Source organism: Pinus tabuliformis, chromosome Q (assembly GCF_031772625.1).
Source record: "Pinus tabuliformis cultivar Carrire ecotype Pingquan chromosome Q, CPIR1, whole genome shotgun sequence".
NCBI classification, from domain to species: Eukaryota; Viridiplantae; Streptophyta; class Pinopsida; order Pinales; family Pinaceae; genus Pinus; species Pinus tabuliformis.
In genome coordinates this window covers 959,382,155-959,400,132 of record NC_142296.1, presented here as the reverse complement: position 1 = coordinate 959,400,132, position 17,978 = coordinate 959,382,155, and the positions used below count along the sequence as shown (strand labels likewise).

Genomic DNA, 17,978 nt, shown 5'->3' with positions numbered 1-17,978 from the left:
ACAAAGGGAGGATAGAGAAAAATGTTGGGGTCAAAGGCATTGGTGTAGTTTTCCTCAATTAACTCTAGTATCTTAATCCTGGTCCTTCTAGTGGAAGGGGCAAGGGTATTGTCTAGATAATGGCAGACGTGTTTCCATAGTTGGTCGTTGGGAGAAAAGAGATACTTAGACAAAATGTGGAAAGGGTTTCTTTTCTGGAATAGAGCATCTAGAACAAGAGAAAGATCCTGGTTGAGGAAGATACCCAGGGAAAAGTAATCGTTGCTTCTTCTCGTTATGATAAAGGGCACATTTTGTGCCCTAGAAACCCTTGAGGGATAGACCGTGAACTTACTCGCTGAAAGGGAGCTCACATGGGTAATCTCCATGTGGACTATTGTGTTCTCAAAGTCCGACTTCCCAAAAACACAATGGGAATCCTTTAAACGATTGTAGTGAATCCCCAAACTATAATTCAAGGGGCACCCAGAGGGTATTAGACTTGGGGAAAACCCTCGGAAAGGGTCGTGTAAGAGAAGATCCCAAATAAGGTAATTGATCAATAGTACTTGCTATGAGAGAATTACATAAATAAAAGTCGAGACCATAAATATGATGTGATTCACCAACCCATTCCACAGAGAACCCCATACAATATATTTACATTAGGGAACTCCACCACCGTTAAAGATGTTGGTGATGTTATAGAATTCCATAGCAGTGCATTGCCAGGTACCGGTCAATAACCTTTTGAAGCTGCGAGGATCCCAGATATAGGACACACAATTAGATGATTCAACCAATACATTCCCAAGGTGATTTCCAAAATCACATATACAGAAGATATGTGCATATATGGAAGATATGCGCATATATGGAAGATATGCACATACACGGAAGATATGAACATATACACATATATACACATATATAAAAATTGTGCACATATGTGTATATGTGCATATATTTCCTGTATGCACAACTTCTGTATATGTGTATCTTCCATATATGCACATATTTTCTGTATGTACGCATATCTTATGTATATGCGATTCTGGGAATCACCTTGGGAATATATTGGTTTAATCGTCTAATTGTGTGCCCTATATTTGGGATCCAATAAGACCATTCTCTGGTCTTTCATAAGTGTTAGCCAATCTTCCCTATTAAGTGTGGCAGGGCGTAAATTGTGACACAGGATAATACCATGAACCCAAAATAATATTGAAAACCATTATGTTGGTAAAAAGAGCTGGGAGCATATGTATACAAAGAAAACCTAGCGTCACCATTCAGTCAAGGGAAGAAGAAAAATTACCTAATAAAATGTAGTGCTCATGGGTAGGAAAGGAGAAATCCTCTTACCAATATCACGTTGAATCTTTGAATAACAACACTGGAGACTTTTGGCTCATCACTGTTAAAATTTTAACCCATATAAATGAGCATAATAGGAAATTCTACTTCATGAGAGTAGTGGTTCTCTGAACTAGCCAAACTTCTCAGAAATGCATTTTTTCTTATACATGAAAAGCTTGAATAAAAAAACATAAGGAAACTATAACTAGGGGAATAATTGAGAATAGACTTAACCTGTTGTAAGAAAAATAAATTAACATTAGATGCACTTAACCTGCTATGTACAAGTGTGAAGTACTTGGAAAATACCCTACTCCCAATGCTTGTATGTTGATAAAATTTGGTTGGAAATAGTTGGTGTGTCGAACTAGGAGTTTTCATAGGTGCTTTGAGTCTTTCAAGTCTATTCTTGTTATCAAAATGAAGCTGAAACCAGTTGCTCCCTAGGTTCGAGAAACTGCCCCAAGCCCGACCCAAATTTCAAAGGCATGTCGTGTGTCTTTACTAACTTAGCTACCAATAATTAAACCATTATACCATCAAATACAAAATGGTGACAAGTTAGGGAGACTAATTTTCGTCTCAATATTTCTGTGTGCTAAGCATCAAACAAACTGTAGTGTATGTTAATGTCTCGAGATTGTGTCAGTACCATATGGAGAGATGGTTTAATACACATATTCAAAACAAACTAAAATTTGATCAAATATCTCATTAAGAGGCTTTAAATCACTGCGACAAAATTCTACATTTCATATGTCATTTCACACCAGTTGATTTGATGTTAATTAATCACCTTTAAATAAAATAGATTATGCTTTAGAACCATATCAAAAATTCAATCATGGAAATTTTGTGGCTATTGGTTAAATAAAATTTATCACCATATTTTATATGTGACTGAGTTGGATGTGCTTAATAATACCGTGTGTGTGGTATAGTTTGCAAAAACCCTCGATTTATAAAAGTCATAACACTTGACCATCTAAACATTCATATTTCCTTTGTGTTATGTGTCAAAGGTTAACATACTCGTAATGTAATTAATTTCACTATATAGTGACTAGGGTTTGTTTAATGATCATTGACATAATACATGGCCTAAGTTTTGTGAGGGTCGATGGCCTGAGCTTTTTTTATCTTTTAAAATGAAACAAAGGCTCTTAGAACATAAACTTTTGAATAATAATTTTTTCCCCACATAAAGCATGACTATGACTAAGCATCTTATGTGTAAGAATATGTTATACAATATGGATGCCAAGAGGTTTCCTAAACTTGCTTTTAACTTTATCCAAAACTCCCACCATCAGCTCAAGCGAGGATGGCATATTGATGTCCTATCTTGGCTTGATTATTAAGGAAGAAAGGACGACATCATCTTGCAGAATTGGGATAATATTAAAAATATTATTACTTCCAAATTTAAGGAAATATTGTAGGGAAATAAAGCACTAGAGGAAAAAATGAAACATAGATATGATAAGTAGGTAATCGACCCGAATCTCATAAACCAAAAATACCTTTATGCATTGACTAGTACTAATAAAAAAATGAAGATTTTCAAGATAAGAACAAATTTTGATAAGTGTCATAGCTAAACGCAGCGTTAGTCAATTCCCAAAATGCTATGGGATGAAAGAGTTTGTCACGTGTGTTATTCAAAGAAGGTTGAAGATGAAAATAACTTTCTCTCAAATTTCTCATCTTATACTCACATTTGATCTAATTTTCAAAATATTTTTCGTAGTACCAACTTAACATTTTAAGTGAGTGAAGCTACGTTGATTTGGAAACACTTATCTCACTTCTTTTTGAAGATACAACTAAAATGTTAAATAATTCTAATTAATTTCTTACCTTCTTAGTGTGCCATAAGCCGTAGTGGAGGTTCATCACCACCACCCCACACAAAGTTAGTTTTTCTCTATGAAAAACTTAAGACAAAGTATGAAAAGAGTATGTAAAACAATTTTTTACATTTAAAAATATATAAATAAAAATTGTATTAAAATTATAAATTAAATATTCAATATTTTTATATAATAAATTTTAAATGAGATAAATTTAAAGATATGTGAAAATATAGTATATAAATAATAGTATGATAGATTTTATCTAAATATAATATATTAAATATTTTATAGATAAAAAAAAAAAATAGAAATAAAAATCCTTATATTTTTTTATTAAAAGGTAAATGTGTATTTTAGAATTTTTTATGCATTATAAATAAAATTCTATAAATTTTACAAAATATATGGGTTTTTTTTTAATGTTATTAATATAAAACTAACATGGTATTGAGTACATTTTCCAACTAAACAAATTTTATAATAAAAATGACAATTATTTTAAATGTTTATAATGGATTTTTTCGTTGTCTGTGGAAGATGGAGAGAGCTAGGGTTTTTTCATTTAGTCGTGATGCAAAGTGCACTGCCACTAGGCTCTTGCCCGCTCTTGGTGCTCACGACACTCTATGACTCGGGGAGCTTGATCTTCCATGCATGTAGGGCCTCATATGTGGTCGACTCAGGGTTCTTTTGGTGGATTTTCAACCTTTTTTATGTTGCTATGTGTCAAAGGCTCCTGAAGACATTTGTGGCCTCAGCTATGTGGGAACTTTCTCTGTCTGGGTCCTTCCCTTGACTATTATCAATTTTCAAAGGGCAGATAAGTTTCCATTCAATTGTTATGGTTCCATCATATCATATATGGTAGGGTCACAGCAGGAGGGGCTAACAGGTTTCCTATTTGCTCTCTTTTCTCTTGCATTTTCATTTTTGAACGAGTTCTCTATCTGGCATGTATGGTAGCCCGTTGTTGAGAATGATAAGGAAAATATGCTCATGTTTGTTTCACACTCTTGTTTCCAGTTATCTGTCCTGGATGTTGAAAAGACAAAGCCTGTAAATAACCCATTGTAAATTTTCATAAAAAAACATAAATGTAAATACTTGATTTATTTCTTGTAAGAGTTGAGGGAGTCTCAGCTGACCTCCTTCATCTTTCTCTCCTCGTGAAGAGAGGCATCCTCTTCCAACCATGACATGTCTGCATCCATCTTGGTGGAAGCGCCGTCCTCGATTCTTATGCAAAGCATGAGCATCCTGTGAATTCTGACAGCGAATGTGTTTGGCTCCTCCAGGGTTGAAACCCGAGGTAAGCAGAGTAGTTTAATACAAGAGCATCATCAGATCCTTAACTGGTTTTTCGTGCTTGTCATCCTTGGCTCTCTTTCTCAAATATTCCATGATGGAGTTCTATGGGTTGATCTCCATTGTTTTCTTGCTAGACATGCAGGACAACATGGAGTTGTTATGGAGGGCCTAGGCCATCATTATTCTCTCCATGTGTTTTGTCCACACATACTCGGTCATCATGAGACAACATGGAGAGTCCATAATATGATCTAAGACCACTACCTTCTCCACCTTGTCACCCAATATGTCCTTCATCACTTTGCACGGGCTCTCAAATGCAGCGTTCTTTTCTTCCTTCTTTTTCTTCTCCTCCTCTGTCTCCTCTAACTTCCACCCTTCTTTTAAAGTAGAAACAAGGTTCTTCCCACATATTCTTTGAGCTACCCTACGATGTACTCATTGATGTCATCCACCTTGAACAGGACTTCGTAACCCTTCCTCTTCAGTCTCTTCAGGAAAATCTCCCTGTTGTTGTAGAAAATGGTGATGATGAGGCTAAGCAGTTGATTAATTTCAACCTTTAAAACAAAGGCCTCCACCTCGCCACTCTCTACGTTGATGTCCTCCATTGGAATTAGAATCATAATTGCAATGAAGTAGAACATAATAGGGAACCATATAGGTATTAAAGAACAAAGACATAAATCCCCAAAAGATATATTAGAAACTTGACCAATGCCAAACACTAATACAAAGCTTTGTGAGTGCATAGATTTTATTGTTGTCTGAGAGGAGTTTCACGCGTATCAGATTTATAATGATGGTAGGAATCTTATCTTTCGTTCGGACCTTAGAGCATAGAGTGACGACCTGGATGTCTCTGGAAGCCTTGGAATATGAATTAAGAGGCGAAGATTGATTGAGGAGGGCGTTATATTTCAAAATTTCATTGTCTTGTGCTTAATTTGAAAAAATGGCATGCTATGGCATGAATTAGCATCATCATTCATGGTAGCATATGTGTATCATCATTGTATACCATGACGAAAACGAAAAATGGACATCAAACATCCCGATGAAATGTGTGAGATTGATATTACCAGAGGCCTGATGTGTCCCATATCCAGGTGGCCAAAATGTAATGGTACTCTTAGGGGCATTAAATATGTTATAGTGTTGGAAATGTTGGCTTCTAGGCCCCTTGGCCACAAATAAAAGATTAAAGAAAATGTGATACCTTTCACTCCTCGCACGATGGAAAACATCATTACATGCCACTGCCACGAAAAGAAATGTGGGTTGCCTAGACCAGTAGAATCTATATTCTACTAATCTTTCATTAAAGAGAATGTTAACAGTCCTCTCTTAATTACAAGAAAACCACCGCAACACATCTATATCCTTATTTTCGTCAAGCTTATTTTCCCACGAACATTTAATTTAACTCTCACATTCGCATAAACTTTTTGGTTTTGTGCATTCTCCCAAGTTGTTTTTTTTCACATATAGATTTGCATATACTTTATTTTTTAAAATCAAGGAGAGACATAATATGAGATAAAATCAAGAGGCTCTCCAGGTGAGACAACCTTCACCTAGAGAATTCCTAAGAACTTCACACACTTCATTCAATCAAAGTCTTGTACATATAAAATCACACATTCGCTGGGTGGTTTGAACCACTCCCTAAATAATAGGATCTTGGACCTAAATAGAGGATCTCGGTCCTAACTTACAACAAAAAACAACCAAATACATTAATATATAAAATACTAGATTTCTCCATTAATCTAACTCTCCCCCTTAATGGAGAAATTCACCCAAATTCATGTTTTTCCTCCCTTGGCTTAACATAGGCCAGTTGATGTGGTTTGTCTTGATCATTTGTAATAGATAAAATTCCACGAAGTGCAAGCTTACTTGAAGCATTACTTCTAGTATCAATCATCTGAGCATGAGAGTATTTCCACCCACATAAGGTTTTATGTGATTCCATATGCTCCTTGTGGGTCACCTCATTAAAGTCCATTCTCCTTATTATTAAGGATGTATAATATGATTTATTTTGTCTCATGTAGATTACTTTGGAGCTTTGAGATGGAAACGCTTGAGATGATGATTGGCTTTGATAAGAATTTTTAGTTCCATTGAAGACAGTCTTGTTTCCTCTCTGTCTTTGTTGTGCTCTTAGTACTGTGTTTCCCTTGTTATCATCTGGATCTTCAAAAATATGTTCATGACTCAAGTGTTTACGCCCTTCCTCATGAACAACTAATAGCTCTTCTATTGCAAGGTCTTGTTGAACATATTGAGGCTCATGATACTTCTCATCATCAATAAAACCACATTGTTTGTTGAAAAATTATTCAAACTCAAAAATACTACCCAAGCCAAAAATGCCTCCAAATGGCCACATGAAAAGGACATCATCAAAAATATCAATGTGAAAGACGTATAAAAATACAGACATATTGACAACACCACCTATTTCACTCCAAATTTCTTTCCTAGACCCCACGCACACCTAATATGGAAACAATTCTTTGCCAACAAAAATAAAATCACCTTACAGCTCCAACGATTGACTTTCTGCACTTTGTGCAGTATAACTCCTCGCCTCTTTCACACTAGCACACATACCCACTCTATTTGGACACAATGCTGGTAGGCAATAACACAAAATAAAACAACTCAAACGTGGTTGGTCACTTAAGAGTTCAACCTTGGAGTTACCCCAAATCACGTCCTTTGACTGGTGTGACCGGTAGTTATGACCAAATGCACCGCACCCATCGACTAGACCAGGCAATGTTGCACTCTCTACTAGATGGAGTGTTGGTCAAATGAAAAACAAAACTTCATCGTTCTTCACCACTGCACTGGTACACTCTATCATTCTTCATTGTTCTTTGATTTCATTGGCGATACAAAACAGATGCCTCTCCACTCCAAATGTAGGTCGCTCCACTCAAAATGCAGATCACCGTTGGTCAACGTTGTTGAAGACAAGGGTGTCCAAATAGAAACCAAGATAGGGGAAAATCACGTCTCGATCTTCAACACAGATCAAGCAGACTTGGATCAACTCACACATCCACTACGCATACACAATGCAGATCCATGCTTCCACGATCCAATTAACTAGAATTTCTCTTTTGGTGAACCTCTCTGCCAAATCTATGTGCAAGGACTTTCTACGCAGTTGTGGGCAGATCCACCAATGATCCCGCTTCGCATCCACAGCAACAAAGGCACCACCACACTTCCGCCAATAGGCCATCACAGACACCACCGCAGCACTCACTGTCGTTGGATCACGATCCAAGGCTTCTGATCCAATATAGATGGCGGCCTACTCACTAAAGGAGGAATTCGATCAGGCACCCAGGCTCCAGACTCCTCAAAAATTACGCGAACCCGTCGGAATTCAAGCACATAGACTCACCACTCGACACCTCGGGCACGCAAGCTCCTCCACAAAGTAATAAACATGTACCTCTACGTACATGGATCCACAACAACTATATTGCCTCAAATTGGCATTGCTTTCCCACAAGTGACTACTGTTTGGCATGTACTCGTAAACCAGCAGTCTTTCTGGGCCTTGATTGTAGCATCCTAATAAGCGTACCAGGTTTCGATGGTGAACATTTGATATGAGCTTCACTTCGCCCTCAAATTCGGATATGGCACGGGAAGATTGCACTAAAGATAGTTTCTTTACTGCTATCACCTTCCCATTCCTCAGCGTACCCTAACATACTTCACCAAACCCTCCTTCTCCGAGCTTATTTGCAGTGTCAAGTTTATTGGTAGCATCTCTTAATATTTTGAAATCAAAGTCTACGGGTCCTTGGAGTTCCATTTCCACTAGAGTGTGGATTGTTGTACAATTTCATTTCCACAATTTGATTTCAAGGGCATCGTAGCAAATCTATGCTCAAAAAGAGTGTTCACCACACTGCTACGCAGTGCAGATCCTCAACAACTATATTGTAGGGAGATCCACAAAAAACTATGAACAAAACACCTTCAAGGACTCAGCCTTCACTTAACCGACAACACACAAGCCTCTGATCCCATGCTCTGATACCATGTTAAAATCAAGGAGAGACAGAATATGAGATAAAATCAAGATGCTCTCCAAGTGAGTCAACCTTCACCTAGAGAATGTCTAAACACTTCCCACACTTCATTCAATCAAAGTCTTTTACATATAAAATCACACATTAGCTGGGTGGTTTAAATCACTCCCTAAATAATAGGATCTTGGACCTAAATAGAGGATCTTAATCCTAATGTACAACAACAAACAACCAAATACATTAATATAGAAAATACTAGATTTATCCATTAATCCAACTTTATTTTTTCAAACTTTAGACATCATTCAATCAAAGTCTTGTACATATAAAATCACACATTAGCTGGGTCGTTTGAACCACTCCCTAAATAATAGGATCTTGGACCTAAATAGAGGATCTCCATCATAACGTACAACAACAAACAACCAAATACATTAATATAGAAAAGACTAGATTTCTCCATTAATCCAACTTTATTTTTTTCGAACTTCAGACGTTCACCAAAAGCCTATATCAAATTTCTATTGGTTTTCTTGAGTTCTGTTCATTGTGCAAGTTGATTTATTTACGTTTAGAATCACATAAAATGTGGATTTCCTGGAACAACAAAATATACATTTTATTAAGCTTTCATGAAAGAGAATGTTAATATTCCCCTCTAACATCATTACACCCGATGACAATAAATGTTACTAAGATTTCATTAAAGAAAATGTTAATATTCCCCTCTAAATCACACACAAACTACCACATATGTGTCCTTATCATCACAAAGGATGTGAGAAATTCCTTATGCTTGTCTCCCATGAATTTTTAATTTAACTCTCACATTCACATTAACATTTCGGTTTTCTTCAGGCCTGTTCGTCCTCCCAAGTTTCTTTTTTCACCTTTAGCTTCACATAAAATTTATTTTTCTCTATATCAAACTTATTTTCGTTTTCCTGAGTGTTTACGTTTAGAATCTCATGAACTTATTTTTTCTTTTACTTTTGGGTTCCCACATTCGTCGTAAGCCTATATTAGATCTTTCTATTTACCATATCATCCACGCCCACTCCACCTCCCTCACTCTCTATCTTCAACTTCCCTACCACAAATATAACACCCTTCCCTCCATATTCTCTCATTCTTTTTGTTTGCATTGCTTTCCAACCATAACAAGAAAGCCATGGAAATAATCACCAGCGTAGCGGGCAACCACATAATCGACCCAGTCATTAAGCTGATGAGTGAAGTTGTTAACCAGGTGGATAGCCATCACATTCTACAAATTGTGTCGAGTCGTATGGATATCCTTGAACAAGATATTTGCCTCTTCCAATATCAAAAGAAAGCAGGCTATGAAAGAGGTGTTGCCACCATTGAAAATGAGGTTATGAATTTCTTCAGGTACTGTGTTTCCCCAATGAAACTTTTGACCTTAGAAACATTAGTAGGCACTAGCCATTTCATGATGGCCTACATCTTGGAAGGATTTATCTTCAACTCTCCTCCAAAGATCATATACTCCAGATACACCAATGATTTCTATGCAAACTCACACTTCTTGAGATTTGCTAGTAGCTGGTGCTTCTTCAATGTGTCCAGCACCTGTGTCAAAAGTGAAATATCCTCCTCCCGAGTAACACTATATACTAGTATGTCATCCAGATGGAAAATACCAAATGAATCTATAAAAGGGTGTAGTATATCATTCATTAATCTCATAAAAATAGATGGTGCATTACATAGGCCAAATGGCATAACTAACTACTCGTACAAACCTTGTTTGGTTTTGAAGGTAGCCTTCCATGTATCTTCCTCTTTGACTTGAACCTGGTGATATCCAGACTTCAAGTCCAACTTAGTGAAATACTTTTCTTGTTGCAACTGATTTAGTAGATTATCTATCCTAGGAAGGGGGTATATATTCTTGAGTGTGATTTTATTCAACACCCTGTAATATATACACACTCTCCAAGTCCCATATTTATTTGGCACAATGATTATGGGTGACCCACATTGTGATGTACTCGGTCGAATGACACCCTGTTCCAACAACCACTGCAATTGTTTCTTCAGCTCACTTGCTTCTATAACCGACTGCCTGCATATCCCAGTATTTGGCAATGGAGAGTCTGGCAATAGTTGGACCTCGTGCTCCACTTCTCTCTTAGATGGTAACCTTTTAGGATCTCAGAACAAATCATTGTATGCATGTAACAACTCCTCCAATTTTTGTTTATGTTTCTTATTACACCTCTCCAGGGATGCCTTGCCTCTTATTGACTCCTCTTCAAACTGAATTTCTCTTAAAAACAATAAAACATACTTCTTGCTGGAACTAATCAATTTATTGGCTTGGTTGGCACTTACCAGTGAAATTTTTTACTTGCCTTTGTGTGCACTAATGATGAATGATTTTCCATCCTTAATGATCTGGTACTAGTTATCTCTCCTCATGAATATTTCATAACGCATGTAAATGTATTTACTCCCAAGCATGACTCCGCATACATCAATGGGAACCACATTCAAATCTACTTCATCAATAAAATTAGCATTGATAAAAAATCTAATTTTGCATTGTTTTATTACCTTCAGCTCTGCATCCTTAGTTACCCATCCCAGTGGATATGGGTTTGAATGATCACAAACTTCTAGCACAACTTCTTGACCAGCTCTGCTACAATGAGATTTGCCTATGATCCTGAGTCAAACAAAGCGTTAATCTTTGTCTTCTTGACCTATATCTTTATATGGAAGAGTTTGGTCATTTCTTTCTATTCTTGTTGTTGAAGACTACTCAGATTCACCTCCTTTTGCATTGATGTACAAATGATCTTCTCATCCACCTCTGAGCTAATTTCAACTTGGTTGGTCGAATCAGTGGCAATGAGATTCTTTTTCTTATTATCTTTCTTCTTGTTCTTCAGGTTTAGCTCTGGATGCAACTTCCATCACTTCTCCTTTGTATGGCCATCAATGTTGCAGTGGCTACTAGGATCTTTGCTCTAATGTGTTGCGGCTTCCATCTTTTTATCTTTTCCCCCTTTTTTCTTCTTCATCCCCTCCTTAGAAGCTTCTTGTTTCTCCTTCTACTTCGATCCACTTGATTGCGCTCTTTTGAGGCTTATGTTCTATAGGTATTGTGCCTATACACAAGCCTCGTCCACCGATTTGGGCTTGAACAAAATCACTTACTCACGCAGATGGCGATGCAGACCCCCCAAATACTTGAGGAGTACATCTAGGTTCTTTCGAGAGATACCTAGCATTATATTCGTATTTTTGAATTCTGTGGTGCACTCCTGCATGCTTTGGGCTGGCTTTTTCCTGAAGTAATTCCACCAGATCCACTGGTCCTGGACATACCCAATGGGATAAAACTATGACTTAATGAGGATTTTGAAATCCTCCCACTTAGTCAATGGATGTTCTCCCTCCAACCTTAGGGTTTCTGTGTGGCTCTCCCACCAATTCAATGGATGACCCTCTAATTTCAGTCATGCGAATGAGATTTATTTCCCTTCCTCGATATAATAGACGCTGAAATAAACTTACAGTTGCTACAACCAGTGGTTCAACTTCATAGCGTCGATATCACCGTGTTACGAATTGATATCGAATTTTTCTTCCATTTTGAATAGGGATTGATTCAAAACACTCAAACTAGGTTGATCTTTTCTAGGTTCTCTCTTCGGCTAGTTCTTCGTATCTTCCTGATCTCTCGATCCCCCTTCTGATTTGTCGTTTGCATTTGAACCCAAATCTTCTACAAATATCCCCAACTTATTACTTAGGAGTTTTACATTGTGGTTTATATACGCAACTTGTTGTTCAAGCTGCGAAAACCTCACCTATGCAAGATCACAAGGTTCGTTTACAGATTTGCCGACCATGATTACGGTTTTACGATTTTCGACCCCGTCGACCTAGATCCCCTGCAAATATCCACAAATAACCAAAGAAACCTTCTCTGATACCAAATGATCTATAAACTTATATGGATATTCCACTGGACAGTTCATCACAACAGATCTAATAATATTATATTAAAATTCTGAAAAATATACACTATTACAGTTTATTAAACTTTAATATATGTGGTTTTAATTGTGATTAATGCATGCATGCGAATGGAAATTATGTAGAAAAGTTAAGAACGAAAAAATAAGCACACACACACACACAAGACACAAGATATGCTCTATGGGAAACCCTTTCGGGAGAAAACCCAATTGGAAGGTGAGGCCACTTCGCTCTCTTTCTCTATTTGGAAATATGGCTGAAGGTAGAAAGAAGTAATCCCTTTGGCCAATGGGTTGCTATAGTGCACAAATCTTCTCTATCTGCTCTACCTCCTATCTTTCCTAGATATCTTTGCTCAACTATGGAACAAAATTCTCTCGAAAGAATGGAATACCTCTTCCTCCCAGTGGCCTGGTTATAACACAGGCTGATAGCCTACTAGTGGTTAAGTTTGACTACATCAACTCTTAACTAGAGTTACAATAGATAATCTTCTAGAGCCTTTTATATCATAATCACGTGGCTAGCTTTTGTGGGGAAAAATGCCTATGCAGGACGATCCTATCCACCTAAGGTGTGACAGTGCCTTAGCAACAAACAAAAACAGCTATTCTAGTATTCTTCCTTTATGAATTAAGAATGAAGAGACATGGATGGACTAACCGATGTCTTCCGTTTGTCCCTCGATCCGGTTTCTCTTCTCTTTGAGAGCTCCCAGCTACTTGCCTTCTCGCTCGCCCAGCTTCAACAGGTTCCTGCAAGATCACAAGAAGGGAACACTACACAAAGACATAGATTCATATTCATAACTAGTTCAGGATTAGAAATAAACTAAACATACTAATGCAATCATACATCAAAGACACATCAGTATGTAGGAGAAACTCAAATAGCTTTATTGATGAAATAACAAGGTTCAGGAGGAGATACAACCAAGAGAGTTCCAATCCAGCATCTACCTCCCAGCGAATGAAATCCTTTCTTCACCTCCCTTCAAAGCATAAAGCACCCAATGATTCCAATCTCAAACCAACAGCAATTCTTTGCAATATCCAAATTCCAGCCTCCGAATCTCATGGAGGAGAGATCCATATATATATGTTTGGAGAGAGGATGAGTCAACTTGAGATCTGACTAGTGTCCTCTCTCTGTCAGTTCTTGCTTCCACTTGGAGACTAAGAGCCTCTTACTCATCACTTAGTCGAACTCAGCAAGGCAAGTGTCATGGAGGAAGATTCTGGAAGCTTCCACAGTCTTTACACCTCGCACAAAGGACCCTGCCATTTGTCATTTCCCGCTCAACGCACCTTGGTAGTGCATTTGGGTGCATTGCAATGCACCTAGCTAGTGTACTGGGGTGCTTTGCAACGCAGGTGGCCAGTGTAGCCACTGAAATGATCCTGATTTGACTTGTTTTTGAGCAGTTTCTGGTGGAGAACTTCTGTTAATTGCTGTGGTTTGTTGGCCTTGTTCCTCTAGGGGTAGGAACAACATGTTTAGGGACTTTGGATCCCTTGGATTATGGACATTTCATGCTCAGAGCTGTAAGGCACAAAAAATTCTATAACAGTTGCCCCCTAAAGTATGAGGCCGTTTATCGGGTGAAATGCTTTATTAGGAGGATCCGAAGTTCTTTCAATGCTGGGAGGAGACCTGTAATACAATACAATACAATACATTATTTTCATACTTTTTTCATGATCTAGCTGAGGCGGGCATTCCCATGCTCAGCTTTATAAATTCATTTTCATGTACATATAACAGACAATCGTCTGATGATAGACTGATGATTCTGATAGAGCCATCATCCTTTTGGTAGGATGATTATCTGTGCTGCAAAGCTGTACATTTCCATGTCTTTATTTTCTGAATATATATCGCAGCCCGGATGGATGAAACTAGATCCGGGGTCTTCAATCTCGTCCGATCTTCACTCTAAGTACAAGTCGATCCATGTGAGAATTGCTCTGAAGTTGAACATGGAAAGACATCGCTTGATTACCAGTCAATGATGTAAACTGTTAACAAGCGCGAGAGGAATCACCGATAATGATGATGACCCTCAAGGTACTGCAGTACAATTCACGTGGTGTGAATAGAGGACTTGGTGTCGAACACCACGCAAAATCTTTCGGTCGAAGGTCATTGATGTATACCTGTCGCCGGAAGTGAGAAACTTGCCATTGAGGCATGCAAGCTTCAAAGTACTGAAGGGGGTGTTCCTAGATCAACTTCTTGGATAATGAGCTGATGTCGACAAGAAGCGATCTGTCAAAGGAGGGCCTTGATGAATCCCACATCAATGACACGGAACGGAGCTAATGATTTTGATGGAGGTGAAAACAATCTGATGACATATGATTCAGGGTAGCGGTCATGAAAGAGTATAATGTATGGTAGTGGATGGGACACAGGTGACTTCTCTGAAAGACTTCTCTTGAACATATGGTGACACTTATGCGATGGATTGGTAGCATTTACCCCAAGTATGGATGGTATGGCGAGACCATGGTGATGTGACCGGTGAATGAGACAACCCAACCCGATTGTGGTACGGAGGAAAAGTGTCATGTTCAAGAGCGACTTGCTACCATCAAAGTTTCTTTGAGTTTCTTCCAATTTTCCCCAGTCACTGCTGACCAGTACCTCTTTATTTTTGTCAAGCTTGAGGAGGATAACATATGCTTGTTCTATAATTTTCCCTTCGGGCAAACCCATCGCTATTTTTTAACGAGCCTAGCGATAGTGAAACTCGTTCTCGTCTAAAGACAAGTTTGTCGCTATTTAATGCATTTAACGAGTCTAACGACAAGGATAACTCGGTCCTTTTCTTTTTTAGAGAGTCTGAAAAGGTACATAAAGTTAACTCCGAAAGTCCTTTTTCGTCATTTAATCCCTTAAGTCCGAAAAAGTATAAAACAATACAGAAGGGATGAATTTTCGATATCTTTAACGAGCCGAATAAAACAAGCGCTCGATCTTTTTGTGCAATAATCCCTCAGGTCCAAAAAGATTAAAATCTAGAGGAGGGATAGCTCTTCCGGTCACTTTAACGAGCTGGAAGGCCAAAACTCGGCAATCTTTTCATATTTTACGAGTCAGATGAAAAGAGCTTAAAGAAGACTCGTCTTTTGAGGAACGAGTGATAAAATGGGTAGCAGCTGATTCCAGGGAAGGATTGGAATTTCCAAATCACGGCAGTGTCACAAGGATGGCTAGTGAAATCACTCTTCGCAGCTGTTCCTCAAAATGGGTAAACAATCATATGGAGGTGAATGATCGGCCAATGGAAAAGTGGAGGTGATGGGCAAACACGACCAAGGCTTTAATGGCTGATAATGCTACATTCACGGAGGTTATTTACCGGAATAGTTCATTTTTTAACGAGCTTAAATGCGGGTGGAAACATTTGCTCGATATTATGTTTATTTTTTAACGAGCATGAACTATGTGCTAAAACTGCTCGGATCTTGCGTTTATTTTTTAACGAGCATGAACTATATGCTAAAACTGCTCGATTATCCAGTCATATGATAAGAATGTCTCATTGAAGATGCTATTTTTTATGGAGCTTAGATCTTACAAAGCTTTGCTCCGGATCCTTTCTTTATGCAAGTTCGGAAACGACTAATCCTACGAGTTTAAAGGGTTAGACCTACGGGTTTAAAGGGAGGACCTAAAAATTTAAAAAAATAAATAGCCATCCCTTGCTTGCACTCCAAAAGGTTTGCATGCCCCCAGATATAAAACAGAGTTTCAAGGTTACCTCTACTTCACTTCCGCCAAAACAATTGTTTTACCGAGAGAGGCCTACCTCTTTTAGGCTATCCAAAGATTGTTCTATTTGCACCTCGGCGATGTTTACCAAGATAGACAAAGGTGAATGACCTCAGTGCCAAACACATAAATTTGACAAGAGAATCTTATTCTAGAATAACCCCTCTTCCAATCACGGACGGGGTACAGACTAGTCATATTCTCCCGCGGAAACCTACTCTATACCCGAAGTTTTTTCTACCGAAGCAGACCAGGACGCATGCCCCCTGCGTTCCAGTCATATCCTTTCGGATTACTCGTGCTCATCGGGAGGACGGACCGTGGTTTGAGACATTTCTTGAGTGAAGAGACCATTTAGGGATGGTACATGACTATTTGCGATGCGTGATCCGGGGAATGAAAGTTGGTCCACGAGCTTGACCATTCTTCCTTCATGCGGAAAACACATTACTCTAAAGAGTGAGGAGACTATAGCTCCCATGCAATAAATATAGTCTCGTCCAAGGAGTAGGTTATAATCCAAGGGTCCTTGAACGACCATCACGTTCATTTGAACGCTCTTCCTTTTCAATGTTATGGGCACATTGGGAAGAATCCGTAAAGGTCGACTGGTTCCTTTATCAAAGCCTATCAGATTTCTCATCTCAGGCAAAAGCGATGGCGAACCAAGCGCTTTCCAAGCAGTAGAGGAAAGGATACTCACAGAAGCCCCCTCATCAATGATGGTACCAGCCATAATCATTCTGTATATTTGGACGATAATTCTGAATGGTATGCTTGCTGGTAAGCGGGGTCTGCCTAGTTGATTCCAGTCGAAGGAGACAACTAGATTGCTTGGAGGAGGGACCGAGTAGACGGCCGGGTATGGCTCTGACGAAGTTCCTTCCTGCGATAAAGGAATGGGCAAACTGCCCCCTTGTTCGTTGGAGTCTGTGTTGATGAAGAGAATTTGGACGGTGTCGTCTTTATTGTCTTTTGTGATGGTATCATTCGAAGATAGAACCTCTGAAGGCAAGACCGGGTCAACTGCCGCCTCGACCTTTTGACTTTCGTCAGGTATGGATTCAGACGGTTCATCCTCAATGATAGGTGCTTCGGCTGACCACCTGGGCGGGCCAACTGGGTTCTCAACTGGTGAAGGACTTGGCAGGAGTTTTTGATATCCAAGAGGAAGTCGCACTGGTAAAACCGGGCGATCTTCCAAAACTCTTTTAGCCTCGTCTAAGAAGGGACAACGGTGGATGGCATGGTCGCCTTCACACAGTTTGCAGGGAAATCTAGCTTTCCCTCTCTGTCCTGTGGCTTCACTTTCACTAGTTGACGGTGTGCTGTCAACATGGCTATCAGAGGTTGACGCCACCGAATTGTGCAAGCGGGGAGACCAGTCCCTTAGTATCCGAGGGATGCAAGGACAATCTCTGTGAAAGTGGTCTCCCTTGCATATGACACATGGCGATTTAGGCCTGGTCAGTGCAGTGTGTGGATTTTCGTTAGACGCCATTCGTTTGCCCCCAGTCGCCTTTGGCTCCTTCTTCTTCTTCTCTTTCTTCTTCTTTTCCTTCTTCTCCTTAGGAGCTTGGCTTTTGGCTTTGCCAGCTCCATCAAGCGAAGAGGAAGG

General features: G+C 38.8%; 1 pseudogene; it reads right to left on the bottom strand.

Moving 5' to 3' along the window:
• Positions 1-4,188: 4,188 nt before the first annotated feature.
• Positions 4,189-5,113, bottom strand: LOC149222665 (heat shock protein 90-1 pseudogene; annotated as a pseudogene).
• Between the last annotated feature and the right edge of the window lie 12,865 nt (positions 5,114-17,978).